Source organism: Carlito syrichta, unplaced genomic scaffold (assembly GCF_000164805.1).
Source record: "Carlito syrichta isolate Samal-C Ts95f unplaced genomic scaffold, Tarsius_syrichta-2.0.1 Scaffold305876, whole genome shotgun sequence".
NCBI lineage: Eukaryota > Metazoa > Chordata > Mammalia > Primates > Tarsiidae > Carlito > Carlito syrichta.
Genome location: NW_007249972.1, coordinates 273973 through 290039, shown reverse-complemented (window position 1 = coordinate 290039; position 16067 = coordinate 273973). Strand labels below are relative to the sequence as shown.

Genomic DNA, 16067 nt, shown 5'->3' with positions numbered 1-16067 from the left:
AGCGAGACCTCATCTCTACAATAAATCAAAAAATTAGCCGGGCGTGGTAGCGTACGCCTGTAATTCCAGCTACTCGGAAAGCTGCGGTGGCCGGGAGCAGCCACTGCCCTCCAGTCTGGGCGACAGAGTAAGACTCCAACTCAAAAAAAAAAAAAGAAAGAAACTTAAGCATTAATAGTATTGATCTTTTAAAGATTGTTTTTAATAATATAATTGATAATTCTAAATTCATTGTATATTTTAATTTTTCTAATTTTATTTATTTTTATTATCTCTTAAGTGTCCTGGTACCTTCTGGAGTATTGAAATAATGTTATGTGCAGGAAAAGAAGAATAAGGATAATATATCATGTACAGAAGCATATGAATCTTGTCCTTATATAGACTAAAAGAGTAATTCTCTCTTAACTCTTGAGTTGAGACAGACATATATTGTCAGGTGAAACTATATCTCAGCTGCCAAATCATATTTCTTCAATTTTAACAATAGATGGAAACTGCAATATTTTACAGAAGTGTCTCATTTGTGAAAGAGCTTGCGTTCTCAGCATTATAAACTTTAAAAGAATCATCCTTCACTTGTCAGACTTTTGTCAATAGAAATAGACAGATCTCAAGAGAAAAAGTAACTTCTACAAAATAAATTAAATTATATGGGTTTTTTATATGTCTTAATGAAATGCCTGTTTTAAATAGGAATACCTGGAGGTGACTAACTTTTTAATCACAACTTGATATAAAACTCTGCTTAGTCAACATGTCAGTTGAGTTGATAATAGGATATTGCTTATAATTCACGGAATAAGAGCTACAGAGTTTTCCATTCATTATGAAATGAAGTAATGATTCCCACAGCACTTTGAAAAGAAGTATTGGAGTGTGTGCATGTGGGTGTGTGTGTGTGAATATATCATGCATACTTGGTAAGTTTTTATCTATGTAGCCAGCACCAGATCAAAACACAGAACACCTCAGATGCTCATCTTGCTCCCTGCTTCCTTCCAGGCCCTTCTGTTCCTAGCCACATTTACTGTAACAAATTGGTTGTGCCCATTTTGATGTTTTGTGTGCATATGAAACTGTATAATATGCTCTGGTACCCGTCAGAGTAAAACACTGTGTGCACAATTATAGATCACCCATTTGCAAAAAAAACAAAACAAAAAGTTTTTGCCTTCTCATTGGTTCTGAGTTGGGGCAGCTTTGGCCCTCAGGGAAAACTTGTATGGAGTGTATGGAGACATTTTTTAATGTCACAATTTGGGGGGACATGGAGGGGCATGTGCTACAACACTCAGTAGTAGATGGAATAGTGCTGAACATCCTACAGTGCAAAGGACAGCTCTCCACAACAAAGAATATTTGGTCAACTGCCTTGAACCACTCAATTCTAATGTGCATGAGTGTACATTGTTTATTCGGGCATTTCCTCCTATCTTGCACTGTTCTTTGAGTCAGGTCCCCTTGAAATTTCAACATTTGTTTTAACAATTACGAAATACCATTTACTGGTTGAAAATGATACTTCATTTTTTATTTTTTGAGTTAGAGTCTCATTCTGTTGTCCAGACTGTAGTGCAGTGGCCGCTTCCAGCCACCGCAGCCTCAACCTGCTGGACTCCGGCGATCCTTCTGCCTCAGCCTTCCAAGACAGGCGCGTGTTACCATGCCCGGCTAATTTTTTGATTTATTGTAGAGATGACGTCTCGCTAAGTTGCCCAGGCAGGTCTTGAACCCATGGGCTCAGGCAGTCCACTCATCTCAGCCTCCCAAAGCATGGGATTACAGGCTGAGCCACCGAGCCTGGCTGATACTTATTTTCTATAGGTGGCTGTTCTATACATGTACTGTATTGTATGAGGAGAGGGTATATGGTGGTGGGACTCTATCACCTCACGTTTCAACAGGCATTTCAGAAACAAATAGCATGATAAACAGTAATAGGCAATTTAAAAATTTTTTTGAAGTGTTATGGCAAAATTCAGGTTTAGAAATATAATCCAAGGGACTCTTAACTGATGATAATAGAATGGTTAACCATTATGAACTGCAGTAAAATAATACCTCAGGTGTCAGTTTAATCAAAATCATTTTATCACGACGCTGGACAAGAAAGAATTTGTAAAATTATCTACCTTAAACATAATTTACTTCCTTTTAAAATAAGACTGAGCCATTGAAATTGTTAGTGGACCTATCACTGAAAAAAAAGTTTTGTTGTAAAATTTATATTTTGACAAGAACTTAGGAATCTTTGTTTTTGGGTGCTGGTTATATAGATGAAACTGTATCAAGCACATGGAAGTTAAATGCTAAAAGGTACTCTTCAAATCATCTGATCCATATTCCTCATTTTATAGTAGACAAAATGGGAAACAGAAGCATGCATCAGGTCACAAAGCTAGTGTTAAGATCCAGCACCAAGCCGGGCTCGGTGGCTCAGCCTGTAATCCCACGCCTTTGGGAGGCTGAGGTGAGTGGATTGCCTGAGCCCACGGGTTTGAGACCCGCCTGGGCAGGCGAGACCTCATCTCTACAATAAATAAAAAATCAGCCGAGCGTGGTAGCGTGCGCCTGTAGTTCCAGCTACTTGGAAGGCTGAGGCGGAAGGATCGCGGGAGCCCAGCAGGTCGAGGCTGCGGTGGCTGGGAGCAGCCACTGCACTCCAGTCTGGGTGGCAGAGTGAGACTCCAACTCAAAAAAAAAAAAGATCCAGCATCAGAACATGGCTGTGATTCAGTTATATATATATATATTGCTCTTCATGGTCATTATCAAGAAGTCTATTAAGCGTCTGATTTTAAAATATCAAAGAGTGGCAAAACGTAAGCTGAAGGAACTTTAGGATTAACCAATACTGCTGCCACATTTCGTAGGAATTCATTAAACTCTGCATGCTGTGAATTTTCTTGAAAAATTTTGAAACATAACTAAAAATTCAATTATAGAATGCTACACTTCAAACAATAGTTCTCTGACTTTAAGTTTAAAACTCTTATGTATTTCTTGGGTTTCTACTTGTTAAATCAACCTAATCCTTATATTTGGCGAAAATTCTGGGTTGTTTGTTTTTGTTTCTAGAAAGTAGGATTTATGGAGAGGACAGAAAAGCTCCCACAGTAGGAGGGGACCCCAAGGGCTTGCCCCAAAATTCTGCTTTTAATTCCAAATCTATTTCATCTCTGAAAGGACATAAGATGGAGTCAGTATACCCAATGAGTAGCCATTTTAACACTACCTAGTTCTGTCATGCTTTTCTAGCAGTTCACTTTAATTAACCCTCTAATCACTAGCCAAGGACCGAACCTGTTTCTCAGAGGTTGCTATCCATAATTGCTTTACAGTCCCTTCCAGCTTGTTTTGTAAACAAGGTAACCTAATCATTTCATGAACTTCATGACACAGACTGCATCAACATGGCAGCTGGCATGTGACTAACCCACCCATCTACCTGCTGTCTGTCACCTAATGTTAGTACATGTGCTTACCTGCTGTCGGAGATGATACGGAGCAAACCACCACCCAGTCAACTTAATCGCCTCTATCAAGGGGAACGTTTAAAAGGCATTGAACTAGCACTGGCCAGGCTATGTTTTCCTAGGCTTTGGCCCTCTCCCCTACCTTGGGGAGATGGATCTTCTCTCTCTAATTTAACTTTCTAAATAAACCAAATTTTTCAATCTAATTTCTGTGCAACTCTTTGCAGCTTTTTTGCGTGGCACCAGATTGCAAACCAGACACACCTCGCAGAAAGTCTGACCATTGTGGAGGCCCTGCTGAGATTTTAACCTAACACTTTCCTTACAGCTTGTTGCTCTAAAACAGTTTTCATCCATTTCTGCACTTTTGACATTTTGAGCCAGATAAGTCTTTGTTGTGTGGACTGTCCTATACACTAAGATGCTTAGCAGCATTCTCTAAGTTCTACCACCTAGAACCGTAGCAGCGCCTGGCCATGACAATAATGCCTTCAGCCATAGCTGTATTTGTCAATAGGGGGCACTACTGGCTTATCTAAAGTCAAATTTAACCAGATGTTCTGAATTTTATTCTACAACTCTGAGAACCACTGAATCGAAGTCCTCACCTTTAGTCGTACATTTGGATCATCTGAGAGGACATTTAGTACCGATGATTTGGCTCGACACCCACATTGATTTCACTAGTTTGATGGGGTTTGGATACCAGTTTTTTTATTGTTTGTTTTGAGTTGGAGTCTCACTCTGTCGCCCAGGCAGGATGGAGTGCAGTGGCACGCTCACGGCCACCCTAATGTCAACCGGCTGGGCTCCGGCGATCCTTCCACCTCAGCCGTGCAAGTAGCCAGAACTAAAAGTGCACACTACCACACCCAGCTAATTTTATTATTTATTGTCGAGATGAGGACTCTCCAAGTTGCCCAGGCTGGTCTCAAACCCATAGGCTCAGGCAGTAGCCTCTCACCTCGGCCTCCCAAAATGCTGGGATTATAGGCGTGAGCCACTGTGCCTGGCCCATCAGTATTTTTTTAAAAGGTTCCCAGGTGCTTCAAGTGCTCAGTCGGGGCTAGAACTAACAGTTTGCTCTAAAACTCAGTGGGTTAAAGTGGCATCTGAGGAAATAAGAGCAGGATATGATAGTACATTTAATGAATTAAGGCAATAAAAAAAATCAAAATCTAATGCTTTGCATTGAGGGATCTAATCTCAAAGCAATTCAAGGATTTGAATCTTGCTTTCTCTGAATCCTTTCCTGGCTACTCCACCCGTCACTGGTGTTTTCCTTCATTTGTACAGTACTTGGTTATATACAGTACTAGTATACAATTGAACAATTCCTTTGTGTAATATGGTAACCCCAAATCTGAGAAAGCTTGCATGTAATATTTACCTATTCAAGAGAAGTTACTTTAGATTTACTAAAACTTACACAGAAGGCACCAATGGCTGCAGGTGGGTGAAGAATCTGCGCCTTGGGGCAGTATAGCACACAGTTTTATAATCATAGTAATCGAGCTTAATCATTCAGAATGTTATGCCTTGTTTGCAATTACATTGATTAAGCCTGACAACTACATTGTTTTCAGGTTTACTTGGTTGCCTGGATCCCATGACTCATTGCTGGGAATATGCATACCCTTCTGAGACCAGCCTTGGTCAGAGACCACTCCCTGAACGAAAAGGGCAGGAAGAAGCCAGGTATAGAGGGGAAAGCAGTCCATGTCTGGACAATACCTCACAGTTTGCTTTTTTTTTTTTTTCTCTTTCTCCTTAAAATTTGCCTCCTGTCCTTGTAAAGAGGGACCCAATTTCCTACTAAACTTAACCACAGGATGGAACATGTGCTAATGGCCTGCTCTTCCTCTTGTTACCAACCAGGATATTTAAAACTTTTTCACAGGTTTTTCTTTGCCCTCTTTGTGTCATTAGAACACATGTGAGCTGTAACTTAATTATCTAGAAGATTTAAATTAAGGCTTTGAGCATTTGACTTCCAATCATTAATAAAAGTTATCACTTAAAACCATATCACTACTATAAAAAGCACATAAGCAGTCACTTGATTAATGACCAAGGTGACACTAGTGAAGTAAGAGAATGATCTTTTCAATATGTATTGCTGGACCAATTAGATATATAGAAAAAATGTAATTTTACTCTTACATTATACATGCATAAAAATTCTTGATTTCAAATATAAATGTGGAAGGTTAAATAAAGCTGTTAGGAACAAAGATCTGTCTTGGAGGAGACAAATATTGTTTTAAAAAACACAACATGGCCGGGCTTAGTGGCTCAGCCTGTAATCCCGTGCCTTTGGGAGGCTGAGGTGAGTGGATTGCCTGAGCCCGCGGGTTCAAGACCCGCCTGGGCAGCGAGACCTCATCTCTACAATAAATCAAAAAATCAGCCGGGCATGGTAGCGCATGCCTGTAATTCCAGCTACTTGGAAGGCTGAGGTGGAAGGATCGCCAGAGCCCGGCAGGTCGAGGCTGCGGTGGCTGGGAGCGGCCACTGCACTCCAGTCTGGGCGACAGAGTGAGACTCCAACTCCAAAAAAAAAGAAAAAAAAAAACAACATGATCATACAAGGTGAAAATACGAATTGGATCATAGATTTTGGTTTTAATTTTTATAAGTAGAAGTAAATATCTTTTTTTTTTTTTTTTTTTAGTAAATATCTTTTGGTGAACATCTTTGGGTCTGTACTTTAGAAATGCTGGGTCTGAGGTTAGCATTTAGAACTGCCAGTCAGTTTAGTAACCACACAAGTAATTTAGTTTTTCAAACTTACATGCACTTTTTATATGTATACTTTAATAGAAAGTTTTTGAAAATACAATCAAATCAACTCTCAAAATAGTGGGAGATTCAATTCAAAGATAACTGGTACTAGGGAAAAGCCCTTAAACTGAATCCAGTTTTTAAAAGGAACTAAAATTTATAGTTTAAGGATATTTTGAAACGAAACTATTGTTTTTCTTTTTAAATATTTAGATACAATTAATTATACATTAATGTTTACGTTAAATAAAACAAGTTTACAAAGCATTTTAATTTTATTATAATTTTGTTATTAGATATGTTTTATACTGTTTATAGCATGATCAGTTTTGCCAAGGGTTTTGAGTTTTCCAAAAACGTCTTAAACCCCGAATGGTTAAATCATTCTCTTTGGAGTTCCTAACATTGAGTCATCCTTGAAGATTTCCTCTTTTTAAGTATTAATCCAACAGTTCTTTCATCGTTTCGGTTATTTTATGAAATGTTGCATATTGGGCACAGTCACAGTTTTTACTTCGGTGTATTTATTAGATGCCATAGTCATTAACTTAGCTTCCTTAAAATGAAAACAAGCTAAACAGCTAAGGTTGCACTGCTATAGTCTGCTTTAATCTCATTGTTCTAAATAAAAATAGAGGCTCTGAACCCAGAGGTTCCAGGTCAGCCTGGGCAACTTGGTAAGACCTCTACTCTACAATAAATCAAAAAATTAGCTGGGCATGGTAGTATGCACCTGTAGTTCCAGCTACTTGGAAGGCAGAGGCGGAAGGATCTCCTGAGCCTAGAAGGTCGAGGCTATGGTAGCCATGAATGTGCAACTGCACTACAGACTGGGTGACAAGAGTGCGGGTCCAACTCAAAAAAAAAAAAAGAACTAATTTAATTTTGTGTATATAAGATTAAAGTGATAACTTTTTACATATTCTCATATGGATATGATTTTGTATCAAATTGCATTCTAAACTAGCAATTTAATGATTGATACAAAAATAGGCACTAAACTTCTCAAACACTAGTTTGTACTCATAGCTTCTGTTGCAACTGTATATGCTATTTTGCTTTAGTTTTTCAACAGTACAAAGCCATCCTTGTCACAGACTATGTGAAAAAGTACCTGCCAAAAGGTCCAGTTTTGTTACTAGAAGAATGGTTAAACACAGTTCCTGACATGTAGATGTTCAGTAATAGGTGTTGTGAATTAGATGCTGATTAGTTTAATGGTTCAGAAGAGTAAATCCAGATTTGCTAGGGTCAAACTGGAGCTTTGTCTTGGTATCCACTTTAATTCAAAATCTTCTAACTAGGCATTTCTCAGAACACATCCCTGTAGTTAATAGATGCATGACTATAGTTTCAGACTAGTTCAACCTGTTTTTAATTGTAACACTTTTTAATCAGCATAATTGGAATAGTCTATTTAATGGAATATACTGCTTATCTCCCAAATATTGAATGGTACTAAAAAATTATTTTTTATTTGCAGTTCAAATTTACCTTACTGTCCTCTTTTTATTCCTCTTTTTATTTGCTGAATCTGGTGGCCCTATGTAAATGACAGCATTACTATCAGACGACAATTATTTTTAATGGTAAGACTAGAGAGACCAAAAAAAAAACCCTACTAATGTCAAAAAGGGAACCCTGGAAAATCAGCACTTTCAGGGGTAAAAAAAATGCCTCCATGACTCATCATCAGTTTATAATTTCAGGGTTTTGCCTTTATGAAGGTTCATGGTTACTGTTCATTAATTGCTATTTTATCACCCCTGTTTTTTAAAATCTGTGATTACATTAGATTCTCAACATTGAAACCAACAATAATGTTTTTAGAAGAATTTTATTGACCACATTCCTATTTGACTACAGAAGGAAATGCAATCTGTTTTTTGCTTGCAGTGTATGTGACTTCATTTACTCTTGTTTAAAGTTATTCTAAATAATATGAACTCCATCTTCGATGTCATACAACCTTAAGTGTCAGTTGCAGGATTGGTAGTCATTCAAACTGAGTTAAATTACTAGTGGTCAAAAAGAAGACTTAGTTCTGGCACCGAGTAAACAAGCTGGGAAAGAGAAAGGCAAACTATGTTCACTACAGTGTAACCAAGTTATAGTAATAAGATTTGACCTCTGTTAAGCCTGGGTGAGTTAAATTACCTTCTCAGAGTCAAGTGGTCACTCATGGGAAATAAGTTAACTCTCCTGGGACATTGGAGCATGAATTAGTGATCTGGAAGAGGCAAACAATCTCAAATGGATGCACACTTGGCTTTTAGATTGCTCCCTACTTATAGTGTTTTAAGACTCAAATGTAAATTAATCCACAGGGTAGTTTTATGCTGATAAGCCAGAATTCTACATTGGTTCAAGACAATAATGTCTTCCAGAAGCAAAAATTTTAGCATATTGGAAAAAATCTGAAAGTTGGTCAAGGAATCTAAAATAGAGATACAACTAAATGATCTAAAGTTGAGACCATCAAAGCTTTGTAGATTTTGTTATGGAAGTTTTGTGTATGATAGTTAACACACCCAGTTCCTCCCAGCAACTTAGAAGTGTGGCAATAAAGCGAAAAGCAACATACTGTTCAGGGCAATCAGAACTCCTAAGCCTGCTTCTCAAACTAATCATATTTTTCATTTTAAAGTAGTTTGTTTTCACAGGCAAGTTGAAGACTCTGTAGAAGCGTAATATAATCATTTTTCTGACATTATATTATGAAGAATAATGTAAAAGCACTGAGATTGATCAATTCCATAAGTTCTGTGTAAAAATAAATCTCATTACAATCATTTCAAATAGTAGATCCCCATTGTTGGGAGCACTGAAAATTTGGTCCCAATGAGCATTAGGAGCTAAGTTCAGGCTTGCCTTTAACTGTTGACCTTTTCACTATGCCCCCCTCTTTCTTTTTTTTTTATTAACATTTTTTAAATTTATAGGATGATTTTTGTAGGCTTCTTACAGTCCTTCTATTTTATAGTAAAAAGTAACCTAATGTGATTAATGAATGTCCTTTTAGCGCATATATATATACATATGTGCACATATATATGCATATATGTGTATGCATACATACATATACACACATAGACCTTGCGAAAACCACAAAATAGCTACATATGTGAAGTATATTATCTAATTTTAAAACTTATAATTTATCCACAAATATGAATATCTCCGATGAATAAGAACCTCTCATTTTGCTCTTAGGACTTTGCCAACTATTTAACCCTCTCTTCATAGATGTTTAAATAGGCAGGCTGCAGTGACACATTTGTCCGGTAGGTGTCACCATTTAACTACCTAGAAAGTCCTCAAATTTAGTGCTTTAAGTTTTCCAAGGAACTGGGGGCTTCTGATTTGTAAAGAATTATCTACCTTATCAGTTCTGCATGTTTGAAATATAAACTATTCTGTTTAGAAAGAGATGTTTCTTGTACATTGATAATGACTACGTTTATTGGCTTTTTTAAATATAGCATTTTTCCTAATGCTATTGCCCAGATGCCATTACTTGGGTTATGAAACTAATTGTATTGTCTCTAAAATCAATGTCCTATATGCAGTCAGTCGTATTGCTCAATAGCAATACATGTCATTTTTTTAAAAAAGTTAAATTGCAGGTTCCCGAAAAGGTTTCCACTCATCACAATACAATCTAGTGTCTTGAATCACATGAGAAAGATGGGGAAGACTCCTAGCTACTTAGGGAAATACTTAAGGAAAGCAGGAGAGGGTCAGCAAAAGGAACTGGTGTGAGAGGGTTACACTTTTTTCTCACCAGCAAAGCAGAGAGCGCCATGTTTAGTCAAAAGATCTGATGTGATCTCAGATTTAAAATTAAATTCTAGTTGTTACAGAATTATTTAGTCCTCGTACCCCACCCCGCACCCACCCACTGCCCCGGCCACCCAATAGGGACTGTGTCTGTGGAATACTATGAAAGCAAAAAGCTGAAAGGGTAAACTAGTGAGTTTTAGAAGTGAAGTCATGTATTATGGTTTTACAGAGTCATTAAAAAATACATAATATGTGAAATGCAGAGAAAAATGCGTGAAAAAAATAACCACTTTAATTTTTTTGTGTTATTACACAGTATTTAGAATAGAACATGGCAAAACCCAAAGTGTCTTCTGAATCACAAAAGACCCAAAATGTCTTCTGAATCACAAAAAAAACCCTCAAAGTTTATAATTATGTTCCTGCTGAGTTACATCCTAATTTTAAAAATAAGTGAGAATAGACATGTTGAAAACTTTAAGGTCAAGGTAAGTAATAGAACATTACACAAATAATTTGTAGCCCTGTGGGCAAGAAAAGAAAAAATATTGACGTTTTTGAGGATCTTAGAAATTATCTAGTCCTGCTCTTTATTTTTTACATTAGAAAACACAAGCCTTGAGAAGCGTAAATGATTTGCCCAAGGTTGTATTAGAATACAGGTTTCCTGGGTCTTAGTCTATGAACTACTTTTCCTCTAATTGGCAATTTCTGATAATTCAGCGAGGTGACTTTGAAATTCACATTTTATTTTTTATGAGAGAAGATTTTTCAAATACAGTACAGACTTTAGTAATATCAATTTGCATTACACGATCATGTATTTGTAATGCATTCGTAATTAAGAACTTTCCCCAGTCTGAATGGGAAAACTCCTAGCACAACCTTTTTCTTTGGGGGGGGTCAGTTTTGTTGTATTTATTGCATCAGTGATGATCGAAATGGCAAGAAACTGTCTAATGGTGGTGCAAAAACTAATAGAGAAAGGTTTTGATATGATATAATACTGTATTTGCTCAATAATGTTTAGGTTTTATAGTTATATATTTATGATTATAAGAAAGCATTTATTATCAAAATTCCTTCAGAAACAATAATGGTATAAATTTGAAACTCCTCTTTTTTCTATTGACTTTTTTTGGATCATGGAAGATTTCTTAGGAATACAACTGCCACATTACAGAAGCACAGATAGTTGAGATGATGGGGCTATTAATTTGATCTTGACCAATTATTTCAAACATCCTGTTGTACACAATGCAACCTATTAATTAAAATAGATTACAGCAGGCCCTTTGCTAATTTCTTCAACAATTGCTTGTTATCGCTATATGCTATGGTTTTAATGTATGTGTCTCTCCAAAACTCACATGTTGGAACTTAAACCCCAAGGTGATAATATCAAGAAGTGGGCTAGGCTCGGTGGCTCAGCCTATAATTTCAGCACTTTGGGAGGCTGAGGCGAGTGGATTGCCTGAGCCTGCCAGTTCGAGATTAGCCCAGGCAACTTGGGGAGACCTCGTCTCTACAATAAATCAAAAATTAGCTGGGCGTGGTAACATGCGCCTCTAGTTCCAGCTACTTGGAAGGCTGAGGCGGAAAGATTGCCAGAGCCCAGCAGGTCGATGCTGGGTGGCCATGAGCGTGTCATGGCACTCTAGACTGGGTGATGGAGTGAGACTCCAACTCAAAAAAAAAAAAAAAGAAGTGGGGCTTTTGGGGAAGTAATTAAGTCAGTAATAAGGGCTCTGCCCTTGTTAATGGAATTAATACCCCTATAAAAGAGGCTTTAAAGACCTCTCTGTGCCTTCCGTTCCATCCCTTCCACCATGTGAGGGCACAATGTTCATCCCTATGAAAGGATGTAGCAGCAAGGCGCCATCTTGGAAGCAGAGAGCAGCCTTCATTAGACACCAAATACACAGACACCTTCATTTGATCTTTCCAATCTCCAGAAGTGTAAGAACTAAATTTCTATTACAGTTGACCCTTGAACAACATTGGGGTTAGGAATGCCAGCCACCCCTACCAATATGCTCGGTTGAAAAAACATATAACTTTTGACTCCCCAGAAACTTAACTACTAATAGTATACTATTGATCAGAAGCCTTGCTGATAACATAAACGGCCTATTAACACATATTTTGGTATATCATATATTACAAACTATATATATATATATATATATATATGGGGGTGTGTGTGTGTGTGTGTGTGTGTGTGTGTGTGTGTATTTCTTAAGCTCACAAAAGTACTTTTGTATTTGAGGCAAAGATAAGTCTTGCTGAAAAGATTATGGATACAAGTAGTCAAAAGTCAACTGTTAGTGGCACTATTTTGACTTGTAGATTCTGTTTCTCCTTGGTATTCAGGTTTGCTTTCCCCAGCTGGGCAAAAAGAAGGGCAAAGAAAACTGGAGGAGACCCAGCATCAAGCAAAACAAGCCCTTGGCCTCAGTCTGCAGGCTGCTGTCCCATCTGCAATCAAGGGACATAGATTGCAATACACTTGCCAGGAAAAATAAGGCAGGACGTGGGTGTAGGTCAACTTGGAGAAGAGTAGGCATCCACAGTTTCAAAACTCATGGAACAGGTAATCCTTATGGAAGGCAGAGCTTTTCAAGGTACAGACCTTCCATTTCCTGTTGTAACTGCGTAAAGTGGTCGTCATCTGGCTGCTCAGTTCAAAGTCAAAAACCTAAAAGTTCTCAGCAATGAGTCCTAGTGTCACAGACTTAGGGATTACCACCAAATTCCTCTGTATGGGGAACCAAATCAGAATGTGGGCTGTAGTTCTATTATGCTTGACTGTGATCACTGTGATTCTGGGGTCCTCCAAAAGGAAATGGTCTTTGGGCTTGCCCCAGGGCCTGTTGGGAGAGCCAAGGGGGCTGTAGTCAGTCACCATGCTGTCATTGGCCTGTCAGGACTGCACTGGCTTCTGGGTTAGGTACGGGTGGCACTTGATCTGGTGAACTGCCGGCTAATCTTTTAAACCAAGGTTGTTTAAGATCCTTTTGATCTGGGGTTGGTGAAGTTGGAGATGCTGATAGCTTTCACCAACTCTTCATCCACCAGTTCTTCCATGGCCGCCCACACGTCCAAGATGTCAGTGTCACTGGGAACCATATTGCCTGACTCATCCAATGGGAAAAAATCCTTCCCAGACTTAAAGCCCAGTGGATCAGATACAGGTCCAAGTAGTCCAGCTGCAGGTTGCTGAGTGTCTTAAGGAAGGCGCCCTTCACCAGGCACTTCTTATGGTACATGCACCACAGCTTGCTGACTTTGAAGAACGCCTGGCACGTCACCACCTGCTCACAGTGTTTTGCTTGGAGCATACACATGGGCAAAATCGATGTGGTGGTACCTGAGATTGATCATCACCTTCACAACTTTGGTCACCTGGCCCAGAGGGGACTTCCAGGTACCCAGTCCCAGGATAGACATCTTGGCACCGTTGTTGAGCACACAATGTCCGGTCATGACTGCTGCGCTTCCAGACCCCTCCAACAGCCATGTCTATCAACTATATTGTTAAAGTAAACTAGAGAAAAGAAAATGCTATTAAGAAAATCAAAAAAAAAGAAAAATATATTTACTATTCATTGGGTGGAAGTGGATTATCATAAAGGTCTTCATTTTCATTGTCTTCATGTTGACTAGGCTGTGGAAGAGGAGGAATTGGTCTTGACTCCAGGTGGCAGAGGCAAAAGGAAATTTTACATATAAATGAACCCATGCAGTTCAAACCCATGTTGTTCAAGGGTCAACTGTAATATAAATCACCCAGTGTGTGGTATTTTATTATACCAGCACAAATGGACTAAGACACTATATAACATATAAAAATAATTGAATAGTTTTAAAATTTTATAATTCATAGAGTATTTATCAAACTCTATCTTTCCTTTGCTTTTTACATAATCATATGCAATATATGTCCACTCTGAATTAGTAAAGTTTGACATTTTAATCTGATGTTCTCTTCCTGTTCCAAATCTAGAGCCTCTTAGAAGAAAGGAGATTTGAGCTGGTCCTTGAAGGGCAAATAGAATTTGAATAGTGAGAAGAGGATGTTCCAGGCCCTAGGAAGGTATGAAGAATATGAAGAAGTGAGTGGATTGGATCACCTAGAATTTCCTTGACAGGCAAACATGAGGAAAGTGAGGCTAGAAATGTAGGTTGGGCTGGATTGAAGTTCCAGAATGAGTAATTCCCCTTAAGCGCTATAGCATTAGACATTGAAAATTTTTGAGTAGGAGAGCAATCCCATTAAATCAACATTTAAAAAGATAGATCAGCGGGCTGGTTGGCTTAGCCTGTAATCCCAGCACTTTGGGAGGCCGAGGTGAGTGCACTGCCTGAGCCCGCGGGTTCGAGACTCACCTGGGCAAATTGGTGAGACCTCATCTCTACAATAAATCAAAAATTAGCCAGGCGTGGTAGCGCATGCCTGTAGTTCCGGTCACTAGGAAGGCTGAGGCGGAAGGATTGCTGGAGCCCAGCAGGTCGAGGCTGCAGTGGCCGGGAGCATGCCACTGCACTCCAGTCTGGGTGACAGAGTGAGGCTCCAACTCAAAAAAAAAAAAAAAGATCTAGTGGTATAATGTATAAACTGTAGGAGAAAAGTAACTGGCTACAAGAAGACTGCTATTATAATGCAGTAGATCAAAGGTAGGAAGGCCTAAATTAGGGTGGTGGCTGTGAAAATGAAATAAATATTCCAAAGGAAGAAATGAAGGGAGTGACTATTCCCTACACATTACTCTCCCATCCTCCCCACTGCCAGTAACTCATAGAAAAGACTGTACTTTTCACCCTGAATGATTAAGAAAACGATAATAGCACTAGTAATAGTAATAATAATAATAATAGCCAACAATTCCACTACTGTGCTCAGCATACACATATAATCCTCATAACAATCTCATGATATAAGTATTATTATTCCCATTTCATAGGTCAGAAACCTGAATCAGAGAGAGGTTAGATGATGTGTTCAAAGTCACATAGTAATGAATGACAGAGCTGGGACTGGAACACAAGCAATTAGGTCTTAGAGGCTAATGCCTTTCCTGGTGGTCTCATTACCAAGTACTAGTTTTTGGCATAGAGCCCTCTTAAATTTATATATGTTGAAGTTTAAAAATGGTGGTAAATAGCTGCAGGTACTTAGAGAGTAGAACTCTAGAATTCAGACAAAGGATAGAGGATAGAGGACACAGAATTGAATGTCATGGATACCTCCCTCAATTGCCTCATATATTTAAAACCCTCCATTATTGAAGTTGGCATTAGAATTTAACCCACTGATTTTCCACAGACCAAGAAAGAAGGTGTACTGGTAGCAGGATCAAAATGATAAAGATTTTCAGATCCATTGGAAAAAGCATTGGCAATCTTTGTCACCCGACCTCTCAGTAGTTGGTGTTCTGCTTATCTTTTGTTCTCTGATATATTCTAATAATTAGCTGTTTGACCATGGACTGTTTTGATTTCTATTTGGTTCTAGGAAATCAAGTGGCTTATAATATTTTCACATCCATTCTCAAATTCCAACTTTTACCAACTGTTTTAGAATTCTGAAATTCTCAACATTTTAACACACCATAAAATTTCATGATGAGTTCAGATATCCACTCACTCATCCAGAAATCAAAGAGCTGTGTAGCATCATGGTTAAGGAACTGGGCTTTGGAAAAAGGCCTGAGTGTGGATGTCAGTTGTGCCATTTACAAGTTTTCTGACCTTGGGCAAGCTACTTTCAGTTTCCGAAAACACCCATCTCATGGGAAGGTTTAAGGATTAGGAGGGATGACATAGGCGAGTCATTTGTTACTATTTTCATTTGAGAAGTCGGTAGATTTTAGCTGCTAATACTGTCATTGTTAAGCGCATTTCCCTAATACAACATCTTCAACAGGACATGCATTTGGCAGAATACTTTAGTGGTTAATCTAACCACAACTTTGGAAAAGGAAAAAATAATACCATCACAAACAATTCATCATATCCAAA

General features: G+C 38.4%; 1 pseudogene; it reads right to left on the bottom strand.

The window, feature by feature from the left end:
• Positions 1-12621: 12621 nt before the first annotated feature.
• Positions 12622-13532, bottom strand: LOC103265182 (annotated as a pseudogene).
• Between the last annotated feature and the right edge of the window lie 2535 nt (positions 13533-16067).